General features: G+C 47.6%; 1 protein-coding gene across 33 annotated transcripts in view; it reads right to left on the bottom strand.

The window, feature by feature from the left end:
- Window positions 1–15326, bottom strand: part of NRXN2 (neurexin 2) — a 559504-nt gene extending 544178 nt beyond the window's left edge. For 13 of the 33 annotated variants that reach the window (XM_078382038.1, XM_078382039.1, XM_078382042.1 and 10 more), the window contains exon 1: window positions 14980–15316. The gene's annotated coding sequence lies outside the window, so the exon portion shown is untranslated. Of the gene's footprint in view, window positions 1–14979 lie in introns of all 33 variants that reach the window. The other 20 variants (XM_078382060.1, XM_072984193.2, XM_078382066.1 and 17 more) reach the window with 7 other exon arrangements.
- Window positions 15327–24418: the final 9092 nt, after the last annotated feature.

Below are 24418 nucleotides of genomic sequence, written 5' to 3'. Positions count from 1 at the left end.
ATTTAGATCATCGTTTTGCGATCGCAATTGCAATAGCAAAAAGATCATCATAAAGCAGATTCGTCATAATGCGGAGCAATCGTTAAGCGGGGCACTACTGTATCTCCCCTCTTCAAGCTTGCACTCTCTGGATTGGCTTCTCTGCTCTCTCCACCCGTTCATCATCACAGCAGACCTTAATTTAATACCAAGTCAATCACACAATGTCACCAGGCTCCTTTCCGGGCACCAAGTGACCCAGAAGCAACGTCAGAGACATGAGACCGCCTTGAAGAAAGGATGGCCTTGAAGGATGCAGAGAGGTTGGTCATCTGACATTCTGGACTACAACTCCCAGCAACCACAGTTAAAACCAAAGACTCACAAAGGGTAGGCAGGCCAAAACTGCACCCACTGTGTCCAATCCTCCTCCTCCTCCGCCGCCGCCTCTTAGAACTGCAGCCCTGGAGGGGATCCTATGGATTACCAAGTCTAGACCCTCCCCCCCAAATCAGGGAGGCACAGCTGGGGAATCAAACTCCCAAACTCTAGCCACAGACCTCAGCCACTGAGCTATCCAGCAGTCCTATCATCCCATGAAATTCAAGTACGGTGGTGCCTCGCTAGACAGTTACCCCGCATGACAGTTTTTTCGCTAGACACTGACTTTTTGCGATCGCTATAGCAATTCACAAAAGATTGGACGACCTTGGTCAGATCTGCTTTGATTTGGATTCCTGCACAGAGCAGGGGGTTGGACTTGATGACCTTACAGGCCCCTTCCAACTTCACTATTCTATGTGGCTATAGCGATTCGCAAAACAGTGATTCCTATGGGGGAATTTCGCTGGGCAATGTTTGGCCCCTGCTTCGCAAACTGATTTTCGCTAGACGATGATTTTGACAGCTCCCTCCGCGCTCGCAAAACAGGTGTTTTCAGGACCTAAGCTTCGCAAGACAGCGATTCAAACAGCTGATCGGCGGTTCGCAAAGTGGCTTTCCTATAGCCAATCTTCGCTAGACAACGACGATTCTTCCCCATTGGAATGCATTAAACAATTTTCAATGCATTCCAATGGGGAAATGCTTTTCGCTAGACAATGATTTCGCTAAACAGCGATTTCAGTGGAACGGATTATCGTCACACTGGCTGAAATCCTGTTGCTTAGCATAGTAAGTCACAACTAAAGTACGTCCACTGAATCAGTAGCAATTATGTGAGTTAATTCCTCTGTAAGTTCCATTCATTCAATGGGCTTACTCTAGTTGTGACTTGCTATGTATGCTAAGCAACAGGATTTCACCTATTGTTATCCATGCCTTGCCTGATTTTCAATTTCATCCGGTCGTACAGATCCCGTTTTGACTTCTTTGTTCCAGTTTCCGCTCGGAACATTGTCTCCTCCTGGGCTTGAAGTCCGGGGTCAACAGGCCTCCCAACCAAAGTGACCCCCCCCACTCGCTAAACTCTCAGAAGCTGGGCTGAGCTTTGCTAACTATAAACCCTACAATTTGAGCTGCAAATCCTTGGCAAGGATTCTGAGAGGATCCCAAATTTGGAAGGCTGTTCTTAACAAAATTGCTGCGCTATTTTCTAATGCTTTATGACAGCCAGCATTTTCCCCTGAAGAAGCAGAATGTCTGTGGATATTCCGTGACACAGCTGCCGATGGAGGTACTGGGAAAGTTTACGCCGAGATAGCAGGCAGACAGCAATTACAAAAAAAGAGACAAAATTGGACACTCCTCAACTATCCTGGCACCCTGTAGAGTTCCTGTAGGTTTAATCAAGTCTCGCTATAGTTTCCGTTCATGGCAATGCCTTCTGAACACGTTTACTCCAATCCAGATTCTAGCTCTGCTACAGTGGTGCCTCGCTAGACAGTTACCCTGCATGACAGTTTTTTTCGCTAGACATTGACTTTTTGCGATCGCTATAGCGATTCGCAAAACAGTGATTCCTATGAGGGAATTTCGCTGGTCCCTGCTTCGCAAACCGATTTTCGCTAGACGGCCCTTTGCTTTTCGCTAGACAATGATTTCGCTAGACAGCGATTTCAGTGGAACAGATTATCATCGTCTAGCGAGGCAACACTGTACTGGCCTTCAGGGCCACAATCCACAATCTAGGAATGTGTGATTCAGCACTAAAAAAGCATCCGTTCTCCGGGCATGCGCAGTTTGCCGGTCCACCGGCAGCCCACACTCATTTGGGATTCAAAAGCAGACCCTTCCAGCAGTCTGAAGCTCCAGCACTTCTCTCCTTTAATTGCTAGTCGCTGGATCTGATATGAAATCCCAGAGCTTCCCTTGACTCAACGGCATGGCCCCTTTTCAATACCAGAGCCAAGTCTGGGAAGATCAGAAGAAATAATAATATCATCATACAGTTGAAAGGAACCTCAAAGGTCACCTAGTATAACCTCCAGGAGATCCGCTGTGAAAACCTCCCAATTGTTTAAAAGCCTTTTTTTTAAAAAAAAATGCACCCTACTCCATCGTTTTGCTGAGTTGTAGATTCAGGGACTGAATCTGACTCTCGTGCATGTCAAGAATGAATTGTATCCATCCTTTTAAAGCACAGTAAGAATCTAGTCCTCATGGCTAAGCACCCACTTCCTTAAAAGAAATCACTTAAGCTTTCTCTGTCCCCCTGGCCCTCTCTGCCTTCCGCATGCCTCTTCTCACACTGCCCTTAGGGCAAGAAATCCTTAATCCATGAATCGGAAGGGGGGGGATTGCTGATTTAAGAGGAATTTGGGAAACCCCTTTCAAATGACTGAACTGAGGTAGTCGTACTTTGGATACATGCTTAGAAGACAAGACTCCCTGGAAATAACAGTACAGCTGAGGGATGTTGAAGGCAACAGGAAAAGAGGAACTCCAAATGTGAGATGGATTGACTCAATAAAGCCATCCGTGGCTATGCATTTGCAAGAGCTGAGCTGAGCTGCTGATGATAGGACATTGGGGAGAGATTATTCATCCGTTGGGTCACTGTAAAGCCAGAAATGACTTGAAGAGCATAAGGTTCCCTCTATTTCTCCATCCAAATCAGCACTGTCTACTATGGGCATGTTTAGCCTTGAGAAAAGACCGAGGGGGAGATAGCCCTTTTCAAAGACTCATAGGCTCAAGCGACAGGAAGCCAGATGTAGGCTGAACAGCAGGAAAAACTTCGTAACTCTTAGAGCGGTACGACGATGGAGCCCCATGACCTCAGATGGTGGTGAGCGCTCCAGCGCTGGAGGCCTTCAAGAGTAAGTTAGACAACCCCCCTGGCAGATCTCCTTTGTTTTGGATTCCAGCCTTGAGCAGGGGGTTGGACTGGATGGCCTTTAAAGGGCCCCTTCCAACTCCATGATTCTAGGATTCTCTGAATGACCATCAGGAGCTCTCCAGAGCCCTGAGGCAGAGGGCCCATCCTGCACTCCATGACCACTGCAATTGAACCTGTGATCTTCTGCATGCAAAAGAGGGTCATGATCACGAGCGAGGACTCTAAGCATCAGCTGCCAACTGGCCATGCCAGGTGGGAGATTGGGAGGGGGGATTTTTTAATCTGATAAAATGGTGTTGTCAGTCCCAGCTATTAAAGCAGGACTATTTGCTGTTCCAAGTAATGGCTCCTTCCTTCCGGATACCGATCCTGACACTGGGGCTGGAAAGGGGACCTCCTACCTTGTATTTAAGACCTAACCTGAAAATAAGCCCTAGTATGATTTTTCTCCATTCTGAAGGAAATCAACCCTGGGTGCTCCCTGGAAGGACAGATCCTGAAGCTGAGGCTCCAGTACTTTGGCCATCTCATGAGGAGACTCCCTGGAAAAGACCCTGATGTTGGGAAAGTGCGAAGGCAAGAGGAGAAGGGGACGACCGAGGATGAGATGGTTGGACAGGGTCATTGAAGCGACCAACACGAATTTGACCCAACTCCGGGAGGCAGTGGAAGACGGGAGGGCCTGGCGTGCTCTGGTCCATGGGGTCACGAAGAGTCGGACACGACTTAACTACTAAACCACAACAACGATTTTTCAGGATGCTCGTCATAAAAGCCCTACCCCCCAAAATAAGCCCCAGTTAAATGAAAGCCCGCCCTCCACCCTTATGCAGCAACCAGAAGATGATGACAGGGCTGTTTTTGAATAAATACAGATGGTTGTACATGAAAAAAAAATCCCCTGAAAATAAGCCCTAATGCATTTTTGGAGCAAAAATTAATATAAGACCCTGTCTTATTTTCGGGGGAAACACGGTATCCATGCCTGAGAGCCCACAGCTAGATATAAGAAATCTTGGGTCAGGAGGTATCTGAATTGATAATATCTTACCCTGAGATCCAGCTCCTCCACCACAACCTGCATCAGAACTTGAGTCTCTCGCTGTTTCTCCCAAAAAGAAAAGAAAAAAAAGATGTGGCTGAGCGTGCATTGTTATCTTTGCTTCTATTACCAGCCCCTCTAATGGCTGTTGGGTAAAAGAAATATTATCCAAATGCGTTTGGTCTTAGCTTCTTATCTTTACACCCTTCATTTTACCACTTTTAAACATTGGCTTACGTTGATAAATGTATTTAGTTTTCACTTGGTGGGCTGTTTTGCTTTGTTTTCCGCCAATGTTAACGGTGCTTCAGCTGACGTTATCTCTTAAAATGTACTACTACATTGATCTATTTCTCAAAAACTGATTGATTAAAGTGTACCTCTTTGAAATGATCCTGGGACTTTTGACAGCTTATATCTGATGCCACCTTCCTAAAAAGGGCCCTCGACCACTTTGCATCATGTTTCGGCCCTAATGTTGCTTTTGTCCATTATATTTGTTAAGGAGGTGGGTTTCACTTGTGGGCGTGCCGCTGCCGTAGGCAGAAATTCAACAGGCACTGCTTTTCAAGCACAGAGATACAGTTTAATAACACAAGGAGAAATATCCCGCATGGGCGGTGAAAGAGAAGGACCACGCAGTAGAAAGGATAGGTTCGCAGAGGTGAAGCACTCAATTGTAAAGTTCAAAAGTTCACAGTGATTCATAGAATCATTGTAGGGTTGGAAGGGACCTTGGAGGTCTTCTAGTCCAACCCCCTGCCCAAGGCAGGAGACCTCATCCCATCCCGGACAGATGGCTGTCCAATTTTTTCTTGAAAACCTCCAGCGATGGGGCACCCACAACATCAGGAGGCAAGCTGTTCCACTGCTTGATGGTTCTCACCATCAGGAAATTCTTCCTTATTTCCAGGTTGGATCTCCCGCTGACGAGTTTCCACCCATGGGTTCTCGTCCTATCCTCAGGCGCAATGGAAAATACAGTGGTGCCCCGCATGACGACGATAATCCGTTCCGGGAAAATCATTGTTAAATGAAATTGTCGTCATGCGAAAAACAATTTCCCATTGGATTGCATTGAAACCCATTTAATGTATTCCAATGGGGAAATGACCTCGTCGTCCAGCGAAGATCACCCATAGGGGAACCCATTTTCCGAGCGCCGATCAGCTGTTAAAATGGCTGCCTTGCGAAGCATGGGTCCTGAAAACACAGGGCAGCCATTTTAGGAACCCGACGATCAGCTGTAAAGATCGTCATCTTGCAAATAAACAGTCCGCGAGGTAAAGGTAAAGGTTCCCCTTGACATTTTTATCCAGTCGTGTCCGATTCTAGGGGGCGGTGCTCATCCCCGTTTCCAAGCCGTAGAGCCAGCGTTTGTCCGAGGACAGTTTCCGTTGTCACGTGGCCAGCACGACTTAGATTTGGAACGCTGTTTATCTTCCCACCGAGATGGTCCCTATTTATCTACTCACATTTGCATGCTTTCGAACTGCTAGGTTGGCGGGAGCTGGGACAAAGCGACGGGAGCTCACTCCATCGCATGGATTATATCTAACGACTGCTGGTCTTCTGACCCTGCAGCACACAAAGGCTTCTGTGGTTTAGCCCGCAGCGCCACCACGTCCCAAACAGTCCGTGAAGCATGGGCCAAATCGTCATCAACCGGAATTCCCCCATAGGAATGACTGTTTTGCGAACCGCTATAGCAATCGCAAAAAGTCACCATCCTGCGGATTCTTCGTACAGCATGGTCGCCGTCTAGCGAGGTACCACTGTAAATCGATGCCGTCTTCCCTGTGGCAACCGTTCGGATCTTGGACGACTGCTATCATCTCTCCCCTCAGTCTTCTCTTCATTAAGCTAAACGAAGAGAAGACTGATTCTACGCGGACCAGCTGATGAGCCTGACTTCATGAACTGATCTGGCTTTTAATCTGAATTTTGCAGTTCAGATCCAAAGTAAGGACCCTATTTTGAAGACAGGATTCTGTTTGTTTGATTGACTGATTGATTGGGTTCAACACTTCGGATATAAAGATCAGACAAACACTACAGCAGATTCACTTCCCCGACAAAATCAGAGTGATTGACCTCCAGAGGTGTGTGTTTATGCACCATATGCTCATGCGCACTGAAGAGCATAGCCTTCCCCAACCTGGCACCCTTCAGGAACTGAGTCGCAACGTCCATGGGCTGTGCTACCTAGAGGTGATGGAAGGTATTGCCCAAGCCGTCTGAAGCAGGCCAGATTGAGAAATGTTGACATAGCATCATACCGAAAGATCATTATGACTGCAATCATAGACACGGGAAGCTGGGAATAAGAGCTTTTGAACTCACAAGTGTTCACTTCTGGCTGCACGGAGAGGCTTCGTTTGCCCAATGCGCTGGCCGATAACCAAAGACCAAGTTGAAACGAAACCTTTTGTTCGTAACTGGAAATGCAGGTAAGCTCTATCAGATCTGACACACGGAAGAGTAAAACTTGAAAGACTTGTTATCACCGTCAGTTCACCGGTCAGAACAAGGGGGAACCCCCTCCGAGTCTCCTGCTCTGGCTGATGATGTCACTTCTCCTGATTTTGAAAAAACAACGGACAGGATTTTGCTGCCGTGCATTTTCCCTCTGTACAACACGGGAACTGGCAGACAGAGGTTCAAAGTGCCCTGTGTGACTTCAAGCACAACTCCCTCTTGTCCGCCTTAGCCTTCCTCCCTGTAAAAACCACAACAACGCTGGAAGATTGCAAGAAGCTTCCTCACAGGACCAGGCGAGCTGAAGGATTATAAAGCTCCTTTCACATTAAACGTGCTATAAAAGCACAAAGAGGATTGCTGCCTTAATAGATTTGCAAGGACCCCCCTTTTTTTTTGGCCCAATGCACGGGGAAATATAAATTTAATCTTTCTGTATGCCAGCGAACCCACAGCTCCGCTCTCTGGGGCACAACCTGATGGGTCTCTCTCTCTCTCATGACAAGATCAGCTTTTTAAAATCAGTTTGCCAGATCAATTTCAAAATCCATGTTTGCAGCAGCAACAAAAACACAGAACAAAATACATATACAAAAAAAAATTGCCTACAGTCTCCACCATCACAAATCACATCATTCCAGGTGCCCAGGAAAAAAAAAATCAATTATAGCCAGCCCAAGGGTTTATTTTCTGTATTTTCTTGCTGCGAGGGAGAGAAATTATTCATGTAAAATTTATCTGGGCCAACAGTTTAAACCACTCCAGAAGAGGACGAAGTACCATAGAGTACCCCTTTTAGGAGAGAGAGAATCAGGACTGGAAGGTCCGCCACCCCCTCCCCATCCCGATGAACACTCTATAGTATATCCCAATTTGCAATGGCCATAATTTTGTTTTATAATTGGAGGAGGCAGAGCGAACGAGGCAAGGAGGGGCGAAAGAAGCCATCAAGAAGGGGGGGGGAGAGAAAGCAATGTAGAGAGGATTTAAAAAAAAATAAGAATCTGCCACTGGCGGGCATGTGCATATATGCACTCACCTGCACACATACAGTCTGGAGTGAATTAAAAAAAGCTGAACTCCGGTGTGAACGCTGGAACGGGATGATAAGAAGCTACAGCCAAAAGTGAGATTCTCAAGAGGTTTTTTTCCTGCCTTTTTTTTTATCTGAAGCGATAAGTGAAATATTCCGAGGAGACACTCTGCAAACTATACAGAACGAATACATATATGCATGAAGAACACACACACATATTTCGGAAAAATGACAACCTGTTGGAACCCAAAGATAATTTAAGTCACCTTACTGGAATCCAAAGGGAAAAAAGTCTGTGCAACTCTTAGGCGGATCTGAGGCACACTGGTGTTTCAAAGTGGGAACCCGGAAGCCACGGCCACTTCGCATTCATTATCACCTCTCCGAAAGCCGTCCCACACAGACCTGGTTGAAATGATGGGAGACTGCATGGCTGCATGGCTCAAATCGAGTGGTGCGGGAACCCTTCCCCAGGAGTAACACTGTGCTGTAGCATCTCTGTCTCTCATCTGATCTCACTTAATGAATCAGGTAACCGACCCTCTGCCTTTGAGCCAGGATATGCGTTAGGAAAGTGTGAAGGCAAGAGGAGAAGGGGACGACAGAGGATGAGATGGTTGGACAGCGTCACCGAAGCTACCAGAAAACTTGACACAACTTCGGGAGGCAGTGGAAGATAGGAGGGCCTGGCATGCTCTGGTCCATGGGGTCACGAAGAGTCGGACATGACTAAACGACTAAACAACAACGACGTGCCTCCATACAATTGAGTGATACCTTCTTATCTCCAAGCAACACCTTCCTATCTCTGATGACTAATCAGAGATAAACAGAAGAACATTGGACTGGGCAAGACCTCTTCCCCATGTGTTTGACCCACAAGTTTCTCTTCCTCGCCTTACGGGAGGACTCCTCCTGATCTCACTCCACTTCCCTTGCTTCTTGGGAGAATGCACAGGGCGTCTGGATTTGTACTGGTCAACGCACACTAAATAAGTGTAAGGCGTGTGTGGTTTTTGGAATCCAAAAATATAAATCTGGACACTTCGGCTACAAACTACTGATAGCCATACTGGCAGAAATTTCATGAACTATGACCCCAACGTGCCTTGCAAACCTGCTCAAGGTAAGAGACAAAATCCGAACACAGGCCTCTCCAGTTCACACCTTCATTGTCCAGCTTCGCCTTGTCCATTTGTTGTGTTAATTTAACAGTCCTATGCTAGCCAATCATGATGGAATTGAGATCCAGTGCCTTTCAAAGATCACTGGTAGCCAATCATGATGGAATTGAGATCCAGTGCCTTTCGAAGATCACTGGAGGGGGAGAGGCTGCTTTAGGTTGCCACGGCCATCATCATTCCACATTAAAGGACTTCCAACTGCTGTCACTGTCCCCTTTTAAGCAAACTTATAGTCCAGAAGAGTAGTCCAATTTAATTCCATCAAGAGACAGCTCTAAGCAGGTATCCTTCTCTTCTCCGGGAAAATTAATGCCATGATAAATAACTACACGTAGAAGGCCAAACTTCGGCGTCCGCCGCAGCTACGCTCTTGGTCCATCTCGTGCGGTTCAGATTGGGAGCAGGGATCCCTGGCCTTGGGGGGGGGGGGATGCTTTTCATACCAGTGACTGAACCCAAGCTTTTGGAATGAAAAGCTATACTTCTCTCCCAAGAAGCGTGTCCTCGCAGTTCCCAATACAGTGGTGCCTCGCACTGCGATGTTCATTCGTTCCAGCGAAATCTGTTGAACGAAAACGTCGCAATGCGAAATAAAAAAGCCCATAGAAATGCATTAAAACGCGATTAATGCATTCCTATGGGCTTAAAACTCACAGTTCAGTGAAGATCCTCCATAGCGCAGCCATTTCTGGTGCCTCTTAAGCGAGGAATCCGTCCCAGAAAACAGTGGGCGGCCATGTTTTTTTCCCGGCAGCCATTTTGAAACCGCCGATCAGCTATGCGAAAATGGTGGCTTTGCGATGATCGGTTCCCTAAGCAAGGAACCGATCATCACAAAGCGAAATTTCCCCCATAGGGAACATCGCAAAAAGTTCATCACTATGCGATTTCATTGCTAAACAGAGTGCTCGCTAAGCGAGGCACCACTGTAAAAGGATGATTTGAATAGAAAGTGGCTTTATTCTGATGTTTGGCCCACTTAAATCAGTTTTTCTACACTACTTGGCAGAGTCTCAAAATTGTGATTTTAGATGTTCTATTTGGAAACGGCAGGGACTGAACCCTGGAATGATCCATGTGATGAACAGCACTGCCTAGTGCAACTATCCTGGGCATAGAAACAAGAATCAAGACCTCTGGGAGTTGTAGTCCGAAAAGTAACATTTCCATTCCTGCATCTGCCCATGACCACTTTTAAGAAGCATCTTTTCTGCAAGATTCTCTCTTTTCCCCCTCCCCTTTTTCTTGAGACCTCCAGTAATATAAGAAACCATTGTAGACCAAGTCAAGCCCATTGATCTTAATACTACAAACACTGACCGGTAGCCACTCTTTGGAGTATCAGAGATAAGTCTCCATTTTAGGTGCTAAAAACGGGACCGAGAAATTTTCCGTGTATCCTTCCTTTGCTCCATGACCTTCTCTCTTAGAAGAAGGGAGCTTGGCATCACTGCTCATGATGCTAAATAAATCATGATTCTGATTCAGAACTTGGTAAACGGTCTGATAGCCCTGCTCCACGCAGCTCTGAGTTACCTACACTGACCACCAGTAGCAATCTAGGGTTTCGGAGAAGATTAATCCTTAGCTTATACAGCGATATCAAGGATCTAAACCCAAGACATTTTCACATCAGCAGCACTCTATTCCTGAGCGATAGCCCTTCCATTCCACCAGTTTTTTTTTAAATGCATACAGTGGTGCCTCACTAGACGATGATAATCCATTCCACTGAAATCACTGTTTAGCGAAATTATCATCTAGCGAAAAACATTTCCCCATTGGAATGCATTGAAACCTGTTTAATGCGTTCCAATGGGGAAGAATCATCGTTGTCTAGCGAAGATCGGCCATAGGAAAGCCGCTTTGTGAACCACCGATCAGCTGTTTAAATCGCTGTCTTGCGAAGCTTAAGTCCCGAAAACACCCGTTTGCGAGCGCGGAGGGAGCTGTCAAAATCGTCATCTAGCGAAAATCGGTTTGCGAAGCAGGGACCAAACATTGTCCAGCGAAATTCCCCCATAGGAATCACTGTTTTGCAAATCGCTATAGCGATTGCAAAAAGTCAATGTCTAGCAAAAAAAAACTGTCATGCGGGGTAACTGTCTAGCAAGGCACCACTGTATCTATTTTTAAAAAAAAAACAGCAAGGCTACGAAGTTAGCCTACCTGCCAACACTGCACACAACAAAAGAAATTCTCACAGTGTGTCCATTACTGATTCATTGATTGATTGATCACTGAATGAAGACATATACCTCCCACCTCACCACGTACTTCTGGGGTCTTTACCAAGAATGACGTGCAGTGAGTAGGCCGTAGCTGTTGAGTGCTGCTCCAAAAGAGCTGCCCTTATGCCCGAGAAATCTCCAGCTGACCCTTGAAGGAGTTTGACGGATAAACAGAAATCCACACCTCGCTTAACACCCAATAACACAACCTGAAATAGTTCACGTCCACCGAGACACCTTGATCGGGTCCTTCATCTCCAAAACGGCCATTAGCATCTCTTTTAAGAGAGTGGGGGATTATAAAAGAGCTCAACCTCCTCGGGCAAGCCTCTCTTCCTCTCATCTTAATCCAGGTTCCGCCCAAGACATTTTGCCGCCTGAGGCAAAGAATGGGACAGCAGCCCCACCGCCACACACATACACACCCGCTCCATCCATACCCATAAACCGGCTGAACAGGCAAGTTGCGACTTTCGCCGTTCCCAAGATCACGCCGTTCACAAGTTTATAAAATTCCATAATGTTATTCTAGATGGTGAAGGATTGATGGGATGGTCCATAAGGCTTCTTCAAATACAAATTTGACTTGACTTGCGGCCCTAGAGCGAGGCATGCCACGCTTTCTGCCAACCTCTGGCTCGGCACACCATCGTATGCCGCCCAGGGGCAACTCCGCCATGCTCCCCTGATGGAGGGAAGGGCTGGTCCTGACCCGAAAACCTCCCTCACAGGGCTGTCGAGAAGATAAAATGACATCATCTCGGAGCTGCAGCCCATCCTTTGAGGCCGAACGCCGTGATAGAAACAGAACACGAGCACGCCCTGCTGTCGGGATGGCTTGGTGGATGGAGAACCCCCCTTTTTTTGTGTGGGACGAATCATGTCCAAAGGAAACGCATGCTTTTGTTGCTACGAGAGGCATTCGAGAGGGGGATTGGGGAGAAGCAACTGGCCATCACACACACACACATAGACACACACACACACCCAGTAAAGCAAGCTTGCTGCACTGGACAAAGGAGAAAGGAAACCATCTGTGCTTCAGCACACATCTCCAGCCATCTCCAGGCCCGAAGGGTGGCCCCTCTCTCCAAAAACGGCACGCAAGGCTGCCCCGCATCAATGCTCGGGACGGCCCTAAAAGCATCGTCTTCGGTTCCCAAAACAGCAGCCCCAAAAATCCCGGGGCTACGGCTGCTTCCGCAGCCTCAGGTGTGCTCCAAAGGACGGCCCCACACCTGAGCCACGCCGTAAATACCTGCCGCTGTCATTTCTCTCCCCTGCGCTGCCTTCAAAAACATATTTGTCATGCTCCGTCCTCTCCCTTCATTACTGCCTCTAGTGCCGCCACTGCCACCTCCCCTTCGGTGGACTTGGGCTGGTGCAATCGAAGGATTCTTCCCACTGGACTCACAAACACCCCTTTGACTTCCCCTGCTTCTTCATAAAAATTAATTAGCGCCGTTGAATACAATGGCTCTTCTCTCTTCCCCCCCCCCCCCTTTTGGAGGCAGCTGCTTTTCCCAGCGAGAGAGTCATGCAGCGGCTTTATTTATTTGCAAGGAGGGGAAAAGGGGAATTTCTTGGCTTTTTTCCCCCGCTCTTAATCCCAAGGAGGTCTGAATAAAAGCAAACGGCTAATAAATCGCATGTGTGCATCGGTGTGTGTGTTTGTGTGTATAGAGAGATATCGAGATATGATAAACGCACCAAAGGCAGCTTGTGAATTTATCTCCCTAAAATATGTCCTCCTTCAACGTGAACCTTACACTGTCACCGATGTTTGCTACAGAATTTGATGGGGGTGGGGACCTGGTGAAGATGCTGGACCTGAATCACACCCAGCACCGAATTAATAATATAATGGCCTGCGGAAGCGTGCATGCTACTTCTTTTGAGAGCCCCAAGACAGGACTATTGTCACCTCACAACAAGCCCCTGATTTCTTTCCTTCGGATGCAAGCGGCTTCTCTCCCCCACCTCCTTTCTTACACACACACACAAAAATTCCTCTTTTTCTCTTCCTATCCATCTATCTAAGAAAAGGAGACAGGTTCACCATTCAAGAGAAAGGTTTCGAGCCCCTGCCTAGGTAAGCAGCGAATCTATTCTGCGTGCCGGGGGGGGGGGAGAGGTGGGTTGGATCTCTATTCCTTCCCTTTAACACCCCCTCAAACTACCCGCTTTGCCACACAGCCAAAACTCACAACAAGAAACCACCCCTGCAATAGCTTCCATGACTTTAGACAAAGCTTGCCAGACGCTGGGAATCTTTGGCTGGGGAGGAGGAGGGAAAAAAAATAAATCTGAGAATACATTTTGGTTCTTCCACACTAGACAATCCAGATATTCGTCATTAGCACAAATGCAACATCATTAATATATCTGTGAACACATAGGCTCCTAAATACACAAATAGCACCCGTTATGCAGCAGTGCTGTCTTATACACATATATATAGAGAGAGAGAGCAATGTGAAAAAGGAAAAGCAGAGGTTTGTTACCCTGCAGGCAAGAGCACGCTAGTAGGATCGGGGCGCGGGAACTGGGAGACAGCTTTGCCTTCCTCTAAATGAAACGCTAAACGAGGGGAAAAAGAAAGAAAATCGTCCAGCAACCACCTCCGGCTAAAGGGGTGGTCTGATATCGGACAATAAATATGAATACTACTTCATCACAAAGGCTATCAGGCGAGGCCAGGGTGAGCTCAGCAGCAAATAGTAGTAAATAATGGAGAGCTTAAGGAGAGCTAAGCAATGCAGGTTTGCTGTCGCTGGCTCCCATCAAAATAGCGTGCTGTTTCGTATTACCCACTTCCTAAAATCTGGAGTTTTGCAAGGAGGTGTGTGTGTGTGTGGGGGGGGGATAAGAGGGAGAGACCAGGGTTTTAGGGAGGGGGACGAAAGCTGACAAGAGCCTCGGCCAGCCCATCTCCAGCAATTTTCCAGGGTTCTGGACGTGCAGGAATATTACACAACATCCTAAATCTACCCACACCCACCCCAAAAAAAGCAAAAAAAATCAGAATAACTGGGTGCTGGAAGGAGGGAGGAAAGATGGTCCAGCGGGGCATCCTCTTCCATCATCATCACCATCATCATCAATAACAACAACAAGGAGGAAGACCAACCAGGATTACTCAGATGTCAAGAGGGAAGAGGCAGCCAAGAAGATAATCTCAACCTTGGCTGGTTGATAACCACGGTGATGGACGAAGCCCATTATCCCCGGGGGGGGGGGGCAGAGAGAGAGAGCATCGGCGGCGGCTGCGGGTGGGAAGGGCAGCCAGCGGTGGGGGGGGTCTTCCACCACCCCACCCCAACCGGGTCAATGCCAAAAGGGCCTCGCCTGCTCTGCCCCCCCCACCCAAACCCCTCCCCACCCCATTGGGTTGCTTGAAGGGTCTCCAAAAAAAGGCAACTCCCTCCCTCCCTCCCCTCCATCAGGACCCCCTCCTCGGCTGGTACCGCAGCGCGACCCCCCACAAAAAAAAGACGCCACTCTCCACCAGCGTGGTGCCAAGGAGGGACCCTGGGGGGGGGGGGAGAGAGGGAGGGAGGGAGGCCAAGGAGGATGCCCACCATCATGGAGTGCCCCCCCCAAAAAAAGGGAAAGGCAAGAGCTACCCCCCTCCCTCCCTCGCCCCTCTTTCCACCCCCCCTCCCAAATATATACATTGCCAGCGGGGGCAAGGCCACCCCCCGCCCCCCCTCCCTCCCACCGCAAGGGCGCATCCTCTTTCTGGGTACCTGGAGCCGGGATGCAGGCGAGGAGGGATGGAGCCCGGAGGATGCAGCGGGAGGCGGCGGCGGCGGCGGCCGTAGCGTCGAGGCGGGTGTGCCCCCCCCCCCGCTTTGCCCGGGTCCCTCTCTCCCTCCCTCTCCCTCTCCCTCCAGGCAGGAGCTGCAAAGGAAGGCGCGGAAGACAATGTTTTGGGGGGGGGGGAAGAGAGAGAGGAGGAGGAGAAGAGGTGGGCAGCGGCGGCGGCGGCGGCGGGGCGAGTCCGTCCTTCCTCCCTCCTTCCTCCTCTTCCTCCTCCTCTTCCTCCTTCCTTCCTTCCTCCCTCCCTCGCCTTCGCCGTCTCCGGCTCCCGAGGAGGGGGTGGTAGTGGGGGGGGGGTCTCCTCTTGCAGGCGCCGCGCAAACCGGAGTGACAACCGGAGCGGCGCCTTTGGCCGGCCCTCTCGCCCCGCCTCTCCTTCTCTCTCTCTCTCTCGGCTGGGGAGGGGGGTGGGGGGGTGCTGACCACCATCATCACCACCATCATCTGGGCAACCTCAATACCCCCCTTTCCGCCTCCCACGTCTATTTTTCATCATCATCATCATCATCATCATCATCATCATCATCATCATATGGGGGTGGAGGGATTAAGAAGGGGGATACTTGGGGGGCGAGGAAGACACACACACCCCCGGTAACACCTGGGCACAGGTGTGCTCGGCTCCTCCTGCAGCCTTAGTTTCTTTCTTACCTTCCTTTGCCCAAGATAGCCTCTGTGCATGCACCGAGCGCCTTTGACCCGGCAGGCCAGAAGAAGCTGGACAGGGGGGGGGGATGCTGACCACCATCACCACCACTATCTGGGCAACCTCGATACCCCCCTTTCCGCCTCCCACATCTATTTTTCATCATCATCATCATCATCATCATCTGGGGTGGAGGGATTAAGAAGGGGGATACTTGGGGGGCAAGGAAGACCACCCACCCGGTAACACCTGGGCACAGGTGCGCTCGGCTCCTTCTTCTGGAGCCTTAGTGTCTTTCTTACCTTCCTTTGCCCAAGATTGCCTCTGTGCATGCACCGAGCGCCTTTGACCCAGCAGGCCAGAAGATGCTGGACAGGGGGTGGGGAGGGAAAAGAGGCATCAGACCCTTCCGCCGCTGACCTTTCGCTTCTTCTGCTGGGCACCCACCACCACCACCGCCGCCAGACGGGCGGTATATAAGACTAATAAATAAATAAAAATAAATAAATATTAATTGTTGCTCCCAAAAAGCGCCTGAAGCATGGCATTAAGGCACTCTGCATCAACACAGAGGCACCCTCACCCTCCCTGCATTGGATCCCCCTCTTTTCTCCGCGACCTCTGCTCCTTGACCGCAGGCAGCAAAATATCCCAATGATTTCGTTCAGCGTTCAGGCAAATACACACACAGAGAGAAGCTCACGCCCTCTCTCTTTTTTTTCTGGCCTGCGTACGGCTCTTCTCCATTCTGTCCGGACGACAACTCTGCAAGGCAGGGCCGTCTCGGAAAGGAGAAGATAGGAAAGCTGCCCCATAGGGCGGTCAAGCCGCCGGCGACAGTCCCTCTTCAGGGTAGTAGCCGACGTTGGTCAGTGGCAAGGCCAATCCGAGAAGGGAAAAGAAACACCGAATTAATGGCATGCCACGACTGGCACCTCTGGAAAACATCTGGATTAATACCGGTGTTGCAATATATGTTTCAGAGGGTATTTACTGGCACTGTATAATCGGAGGCCCTAAATCAAGGGTCATGACCCTTCCAAAGCTGCCCCTCTCGTCGCCCCATTCGGTTCCTCTAGGATACCCAAAATGGATTCCCAAAATAGATTCCCAAAATGGCGTCGCTCTCTCCTTCTTCCGAAGCCCCGCCGTCGGGCGGCTCCCTACCTTTTGTCCGTTTCCCAGCCTAAGGCTGAGGGAGCCCACTCTCTGGGGTTTCCGAGCGAGGAGGCGGCTTTCGAAACCGGGACCCCTCTGCCTGTGAAGGGCGCTGCCCGATTGCGGCGATCCCCAACACAGCAGGTTCGATATTTGGGAATTCAGGGGAAAGACGTCCCAACCACTGAAACCTGGGTTTCAGAACTAGGGGAAGGATTTTTGTTGGTGTGCGGATTTTCTGAACTACAAATGCCATCATGCTGGGAGCTCTCCCTACCTTACAGGCACTTTGCAAATACCTGAATCCACACCTGGGAATAAGGCCTACGCTGGGAGGCTCTGAGGCTTAGCTAGGCCTAGCTTGGCCCAAGCGTGCAGGAAGGTGACATTGGGGCGGAACTAGGCCGAGCTAAGCCAACGTAGGCCTTCCTCCCCGGTGTGTCACATTCAGGTACAGTGGTGACTCGCTTGACGACGTTAATTCGTTCCAGCGAAATCGCTGTAGAGCAAAAACGTCATCAAACGAAATTTTTAAAAAAACCATTGAAACACATTGAAAACCGTTCAATGCGTTCCAGTGGGCTGAATACCTGCTCATCCAACGAAGATCCTCCATACGGCGGCCATTTTCGGTGCCTGTAAAGCGAGGAATCCGTCATAGAAAACAGTGGGGGGGGGCATTTTCTTCAGCCGGCAGCCATTTTGAAACCCGTCAATCAGCTGTTTGCTGATCGTCAAGCGAAAATCGGTTCCTGAAGCAGGGAACCGATCATCGCGCAGTGAAAAAAAACCATTTAAAACATCGTTTTGCGATCGCAAAAACAATCCCAAAAACATCAACATAAAGCGAATTCGTCGTAGAGCAGGGTAATTGTCCAGCGGGGAACGACTATATTTGCAAAGGGCCTCTACAGTAGGCAGAATTCTCAGCATGTAGAATTGTGTTATTGGTAGTTCAGAAATCCTATCATGAGCTATCATGGAGCCATGGCTGGTCGGTCCCTCAAAAGGAATGTTACCGTTTTTCCCCGAAAATAAGACAGGGTCTTATATTTTTGTGTAAACTGCCCAAAGTGGACACGTTCTAAGATGGGCAGTATATATTGGTTTGTTTCTTATATTTATATCTCGCCCATCTAGTCATTCGACTACTCTATATAAGACTATATAAATCTAATAAATAAATAAAAATAAATAAATATTAATTTTTGCTCCAAAAAACGCAATAGGGCTTATCTTCAGGGGATGTTTTATTTTTTTTCATGCACAACAATCTGTGTGTGTGTGTTTAGTTGTTTAGTCGTGTCCGACTCTTCGTGACCCTATGGACCAGACCATGCCAGGCCCTCCTGCCTTCCACTGCCTCCCGGAGTTGGGTCAAATTCATGTTGATCGCTTCGATGACACCAACATGAATTTGGCACAACAATCTACATTTATTCAAATACAGTCATGTCCTCTTCGGGTTGCTGCACAATGCTGCACAATAGGGGAGGGCTGGGTTTCACGTAACTAGGGCTTATTTTGGGGGTTATATGACGAGCATCCTGAAAAATCCTACTAGGCCTTATTTTCAGGTTAGGTCTTATATTCAGGGAAACGGGGTATGTATGTCGCTAGTCCTCATGGTTCCCAATCAAGGGGTGATTTTAAAGAGGTACAGACCTAAGTCAGGCTCAGGGTCACCAGCTCTGACCGGCAGAGGCTCTGCAGTAGAGAAAGGATGTTTGGGCCAGTGGGGACCTTTCCCCCTTGAGCCGCCTAGAGTGGTCATATTGACCAGATAGGCGGGGTATAAATAAAATAAATAAAATAAATTGTAGGTAGATCGGTCCCTCTGGATTCAAAGCAGGGGTTCTGTCGCTGAGACATAAACATTGCCTTTGCAGCTGGACTGGGGTTAGGATCAGATCTTTCTGAGCCTCTGGCAATGGATGGATGATTACATCTCACCAACTTCCTCCCGGATGGATCCTTTCACACAAATTTGCAAAAATTGCACCTTTTGGGGGGGGGGTTTACCAGTCTCAAAATGGGGAGCTGGTTCTGTAGGCCAAAAAAAGTAAAATTGAAGTACTCTGCAAATTACGGACCAGATTCTCCCCTTTTTCAGCAGGATTTCCAAAAAGAAGTGGCCTGTTCACAAATTTAGGTTTATTTTGCAGCGGGGGGGGGGGGAGAGAAGGAAACCTGCTGAGAGTAAGAAACTGTAGTGATCAAAAAAAAATCCTTAAAAAATAAATCTAAAATAGAATTCTCCAGCTAGCATCGTCATTGTTAGGGCAGGCTCCTTCCCTCCTTCTGTTCAGGAAACTGGCGAAAGCAGAATTATTCAAATCTCCTTTCAACAGCTCCTGGTTGCTGTTAATCCCACCCCCCCTTTTTTTGTAGGAAATTTAGACCTATACTTGTGAATCACTATATTGTTGGACGTATTTTGTTACGTGGGGCTTTGTGGGATATTAAGTTTTTAACCTGTCAACCACCCAGAGTAGTGTCTGCACTAATGGTGTAGTATATAAATTAAATAAATAAACTGCTTAAAGGGGGCGGGGGAGTTGTGTTTTCTTCTCTCTGAGAAACTCAGAAGACATTAGCTTAAGAGGCTTAACCTAATGCCACGAATCTTAGGCTCTTGTTTAATGCTACGGGGCACGGTTCTAATAGTGATTCAGCATGTCCGTGAGCCCTTACTGTACATTGTGTCTTTCTCTGACTGCTAGTTAGTTGAGAAAAAACTACAGTGGTGCCTCGCTAGACGATGCTAATCCGTTCCACTGAAATCGCTGCTTACTGAAATCATCGTCTAGCGAAAAGCATTTTCCCCATTGGAATGCATTGAAACCTGTTTAATGTGTTCCAATGGGGAAGAATCGTCGTTGTCTAGCGAAGATCGGCCATAGGAAAGGCGCTTTGCGAACCGCCGATCAGCTGTTTGAATCGCTGTCTTGTGAAGCTTAGGTCCCGAAAACACCTGTTTTACGAGCGCGGAGGGAGCTGTCAAAATCATCGTCTAGCGAAATTTGGCTTGCAAAGCAGGGACCAAACATTGTCCAGTGAAATTCCCCCATAGGAATCACTGTTTTGCGAATCGCTATAGCCACATAGAATAGTGAAGTTGGAAGGGGCGTGTAAGGCCATCAAGTCCAACCCCCTGCTCTGTGCAGGAATCCAGATCAAAGCAGATCTGACCAAGGTCGTCCAATCTTCTCTTGCACACCTCCAGTCTTGGGGCAGTCACCACCTCTCCAGGTAATTGGTTCCACTGTGTTACTGTTGTAACATTTAGGAAGTTTTTCCTGATATTCAGCCTAAATCTGGCTTCCTGTAACTTAAGCCCATTCTTGCATGTCCTGCACCCTGCGATGATCGAGAACAGATCCTGCCCCTCCTCTGCATGACAGCCTTTTAAGTACAGTATTTGAAACGTGCTATCCTATCTCTCCTAAGTCTTCTTTTCTCAAGGCTAAACATGCCCAATTCTTTCAGCCTTTCCTCGTAAGGCTTGGTTTCCAGCCCCAATCATCCTTGTCGCCCTCCTCTGAACTTGTTCCAATTTGTCAGCATCCTTCTTGAATTGTGGTGTCCAGAACAGAACACAATATTCAAGGTGAAATCTAACCAGTGCTGAATAGAGGGGGACTAGCACCTCACAGGGTTTGGAAACTTCTATACTTCTATCAATGCAGCCTAAAATAGCATTTGCCCTTTTTGTAGCCACATCACACTGTTGGCTCCTATTTAGCTTGTGATCTACGACAATTCCAGGATCCTTCTCGCCTGCAGTTTCCCCCCATCTCGTGACTGTGCAATTGGTTTATTTTTCTGAGGTGCAGGACTTCGCACTATCCCTGTTGAATTTCATTCTGTTGCTTTTGGCCCAGTGTTCCAGGACATCATCACCCTCTGAGTACAATTCTGTAGCCAATTGTGTATCCATCTGACACTTAGATCTATCCAGCCCACACCTAGTGAGGTTGCTAATCAGGAGATCATGGGGCACTTTGTCAAAACCTTTGCTGAAATCAAGATATACTATGTCTACAGCATCCCCTCTGTCTCTCAGGGAGCTGACCTGATCAAAACATGAGATCAGATTAGTCTGGCAGGATTTGTTCTTGACAAAACCGTGTTGCCTTCTAATTATTACTGCACTTTTTTTCTAGATGCTTGCATAGAGACATGCTCAGAGGCACTTTTAAATACCAGCCTATCAACAGCGTGGTCCCAAATATTGAGCTGATACTGTACAGCCTTCCGTGGAACAGAGGACTGGAACCATAAACAGTTCACTTAAATCACCTCTTCTTCTTTCTGTTTCTGTGTTTTTAATAGCCTTTATCTCAACTGCGTTCAGATGATTTGCTGGATTTTATTGTAATCAGAGTGGATTTGATTTAAATCACAGTGATTTCTATAACGATTAAAATCATGATTTGAATTTGAACAGTCAGATTTTTTTTGATGATTAAAATGTTAAGAATTGTTTTTTTAAAAAAAAATTAAATAGCGATTTGAATCAATTTGATTTTAAAAAATCATTGATTTTTTTTAATCCATCCTAATTGTAATATTATTGTTTTTAATGCATATATTGTTTTAGTTAATCTTGTTGGGTGAGCCTCGGAGTCCCACTCTTAAGAGAAATGTGGGATATAAATCAAATAAAAAGAAAGTTAATACGGTTCCTTTCCACTGACGTAAGCAGAGGCTGTTAAAGGATGGCAAATTCTTCCTGCTTTTATATTTTCTTACAGTTGTTTATTCCAGAATTTAGGAAAATATTTAGGGTTTGGTGGATCTAGATGGCAGCTCCAAGAATTCCACAGGCCACGCTGAGCTGAGTGAAGAATTCTGGGAAATGTGGTCCCGAAACATAATTTTCCAATTGTGTTCCTCTCCTGTATATTTTCCTCTTCTGTCTCTCAGCTCAAGGCATACACCTTTTTCAGATTCTGCTATAACCTCTGGCACTTCCCAGGCGTTGAAATTCAGTAGTATGAATTTCTCTGCAAAGAACTGACCTTCTATTGCCACTGCCTCGCCCTTTGTAGCCTTTCCCTGCTCATCCATCTTGGACTGGTTGCCTATGGCGAGCAGAAATATCTTCCAAGCGAGCAAACAGAAGATAGATTACATAAGTACACAGGAACATGAAACCATCTTATCCTGAATCAGACCACGGAGTCATCTGGTTCTATATCATTGTATCTTTTGAGTCCTCCATTTAGCCCCCACTGCAGTTCCCCACCTGCTTACATGCCCATAACATAATCATCTGATGGTTTATTACCATCTTTGGGGGCACGTGGTGGCGCTGCGGGTTAAACCGCAGAAGCCTCTGTGCTGCAAGGTCAGAAGACCAAGCAGTCGTAAGATCGAATCCATGCAACGGAGGGAGTTCCCATCGCTTGTCTCAGCTCCTGCCAACCTAGCAGTTTGAAAGCATGTAAAAATGTGAGTAGATAAATAGGTATGACCACGGTGGGAAGATAATGGCTTTCTGTGTCTGGTTGTGCTGGCCATGTGACCACGGAGTCTGTCTTCGGACAAATGCTGGCTCTATGGCTTGGAAACGGAGATGAGCACCACGCCCTAGAGTCGGACATGACTGGATTAAATGTCAAGGGCAACCTTTACCTTTACCTTTCATTCTAAAATGCGGCAACACCTCTCATAAGGCAGTGATTTACACACCTTGGTGATTTGGGTACCATATGCACTTGCCTTTGGAGATATCTGCCACTAGATTGTGGCTCCTTAGGCTGAATGAGGTTACCAATGTCTTCATCTACAGTGGCTGATGGGCAGGAAGACCTCTGAAGGGTTCGGAGTTTTTACATCTTAACCGAAGACACCCAAGTCTGGATGGGGGACCTTTCGGAGTTCAAATTGCTCAGTCATCTCAGGATCAGCCACATTGCCGAGTCATCGCTAGCCTTCCCTGCACGGAGGCTGCCCTTGGTGCAGATGTTTGAAAATTGGGATTCTTAAATATTTAAACAGTTTCCTGCATTTGTATGATGAGAATGTCACTTTAAGTAGCCTGAACGGTATGACTAGTGTTTCTTTTAAATGTAAATAGTATGCACAGCATCTCCCAAGTGACTGACGGGGTGGGAGGGGTGGGGGAAGTCTAGAAGGCTTTAACTCCTTGACATCTGCTCTAATCTGAATCCAGAACCAGGGACAGTGGAGGGAGACACCCCTATTACAGTGGTGCCTCGCTTGACGAGGATAATTCGTTCTGTTGAAATCGCTGTCAAGCGAAATCCTCGTCAAGCGAAACGCAAAAGCCCATTGAAATGCATTGAAACTGGTTCAGCCTCCAGCGAAGATCCTCCATAGGGGCGGCCAATTTTGGTGCCTGTAAAGTGAGGAATCCGTCCTAAAACACAGCGGGGAGCCATTTTGCACAGCAGGCGGCCATTTTAGAGCCGCCGATCAGCTCTTTAAAAATCGTCGTCTAGCAAAAAATCGGTTCCCGAAGCAGGGAACCGATCGTCGTCAAGTGAAATTTCCCTATCTAAACATCGTTTTGCGATCGCAAAAGCGATCGTAAAAACTTCATCATCAAGCGGTTTTGTCGTTTAACGAGGTAATTGTTAAGCGAGGCACCACTGTATTTAGATTAGAAGAAAAACTTCCAGTCCGGCCAGGAGAGAGTTTTTCCTTCCATAGTAAATAGCAGGCACAGATGAAGGTTCTCCATCAATATCTCTTAACGTATGTCCTTTTCATAGAATCGTACAATAATTGAGTTGAAAGAGGCCTAGAAGGCCATTGAGCCCGACCTCCCGCTCAAGGAAGGAATCCAAATCAAAGCAGATCAGAAAGAGGGTTGTCCAATTTTTCTCTTGAATACCTCCAGCATTGGAGCGCTGGGAGGTAATGGGTTTCACTGTTGTACTGCTCTAACAGTTAAGAAGTTTTTCCTGATCTTCAGCCTATCTGACTTTCTGTAGCTTAAGCCCATTATTGTGTGTCCTGCACTCTGGGATGATCGAGAACAGATCCTGCCCCTTCTTTGTATGACTACCTTTCAAGCATTTGAAAAGGGCTATCCTATCACCCCTCTGTCTTCTTTTCTCAAGGCTAAAACATGCCCCGTTCTTTCAGTCTTAGGGCTTGGCTTCCAGTCCCCTGATCATCCTTGTCGCCCTCCTCTGAACTTGTTCCATTTCGTTGGCATCCTATCCTTACTGGCAAAACATTCAGTGAGAAAACTTTCCAGTAATTGGGTCTTTCAGGTTTGTATAGTAGCGTTGGGCACTTCAGGCTAAGGGGCCAGATCCAGCCCCGTGGGCTTCCTCAGATGGCTATGCCCCTTTCTGCCACAAGACATCATCCTTTGATGGTTTCCTCGCTTTTTTTAAGTTTCCCCAGCTCAATCTGAAAAGGCTAAATTTTGCTTCCTTAGAACTTACTGTATCTGAAAAACTCCATTTGAGTGTCGGGCTGAAGGGGGTTCCACACAACATTCCCAACCTGCTCCTAATGGAGAAAATGAACTAAAACATCACTGACATCCATTCTCCAGAATTTGGGTAAAGGATAAATAT

The sequence above is a fragment of the Pogona vitticeps genome, chromosome 15 (assembly GCF_051106095.1).
Source record: "Pogona vitticeps strain Pit_001003342236 chromosome 15, PviZW2.1, whole genome shotgun sequence".
In the NCBI taxonomy this organism is placed as follows: Eukaryota; Metazoa; Chordata; class Lepidosauria; order Squamata; family Agamidae; genus Pogona; species Pogona vitticeps.
The sequence above is the reverse complement of the archived record's forward strand: the minus strand, read 5'-3'. Positions and strand labels throughout refer to the sequence as shown.